Source organism: Myotis davidii, unplaced genomic scaffold (assembly GCF_000327345.1).
Source record: "Myotis davidii unplaced genomic scaffold, ASM32734v1 scaffold819, whole genome shotgun sequence".
In the NCBI taxonomy this organism is placed as follows: domain Eukaryota; kingdom Metazoa; phylum Chordata; class Mammalia; order Chiroptera; family Vespertilionidae; genus Myotis; species Myotis davidii.
Window position 1 is genome coordinate 84,716 of NW_006291486.1, and position 1,674 is coordinate 86,389.

Consider the following 1,674-nt stretch of genomic DNA (forward strand, 5'->3'; position numbering starts at 1 on the left):
CCTAGGCCCCCACCACTGTGGCTTTGTCTGGAAGATAATTTAGCATATTTCCCTTTTATTAGGATAGGTAATCCACTGGATCCTTATTTGAAAGCTCCACTTGTAATGGAACCACTTTATAGGACTGGGATGCCCGCACGAGAAAATTTTTTGCATACATAGAAGCCAGTGGTAATCCACAGAAACTGTACTATTTGCCAAACTCTTCAACACACATCTTGAGAGGGCTAGCTGGCCCTGTAGTTTTGGGTGTTTCACAAGTAGCATGCCCCATAGTACTGTGTTTTCTCTGCTTTGTCTAAACTACTCAGAATCAATAAATCAGGGAAGGGGAGCATAAAGAATTTATGGAAGTTGTAAATGATACAAATTTAAGATTAAATAGTACAAATGTGTATTGCTTGCTGATTTTCATTTGCAACTAGCAGATGGATAAACAAGTTGAACTGCTTAGAACAAGGACACCTGGATGGATGCAAACTTGGATGCTGACTTGGCCTCAGATGTTTTTAGTCATCCTCTCCTATTCCCAGATATCACTGTGATGACAAAACAGCAATTCCTGGCTCCTTCTTGAAAAAAGAAAGACAGCCGGCTTCGTCACCGAGGGAGAATGGCAGATCTTGATTGTTTGTGTGAGAAGTCATCTGACCTCATAAAGTGTATTGATGACTGAGGAGGAATTAATAACTCTATCACCGATCATATTTCAGATTCATACTAGTTGCTCAATAGAAATTTAAAATGTTAGATTACTCACTCATTCATTTAGTAGATATTTTTTGAAAACCTACTATGTGCCAAAGTTCTTGATGTTAGAAATTCCCACTCTCATGGGGCTTATATCCAGTGGGAGGAATAGACAATAAACAAATAAACAGCACTATGTCCAGGTGGTGATGAATGATATTAACAAAATCAACATAAGTGAGAATAGAGAGCACTGGGGCAAGTTTAGGGAGAGATTAAAGGCACTAGACTATTTTAGATCAGGTAGTAAGGGAAGACGTTAATGATTAGATGGTATTTGAGCAGAGGTATGAAGGAAGTGAGGGACTGGGCAATGTGAATTGAGGTCAGAGAGGATGTCAGCAGGAGATAAGATCTCTAGGGAGTTATAGGCAATAGTAAAAGCACTGAATTTTATTTTGAATGAACAGAGAAAAAAATCATTAGAAACTTTGAGCAGAGGAATAACTTGATCAGACTTAGATATTCCAAGTTTCACCAGAGCTACAAAAGAAGCCTTTACTTTAGGGGGAGTGCTGAGATGGGAATAGAGAAACAAGTGAGGAAAACTCTAGAATCAAAACTAATCAAATGAAATATAGCTAGTACTTATGAGACAATCAATAATAAAGTATTACACATGGTTGGTTGGAGCATCACCCTGCCCAGCAATGGGTCATGAGTTTGATTCCTAGTCAGGCACATACCCAGGGTTCAGGTTTGATGGGAAGCATACAGAAAGCAGCCAATAGAAGTTTCTCTCCCTCTCCATCTCCCTTCCTCTTTCTTTCTTCCCAAAATCAATAATAATAAAAAAAGTATAATTTAGAAATATTGCTGTATAAAATATCTGTGCAGAAGAAAGGCCATGAAACTAGGTAGCCCATTGGATTGCTCTAACTTGAAAAGAAAATAAAGTATTATTTCCAATTTTTAAAGAAAAAA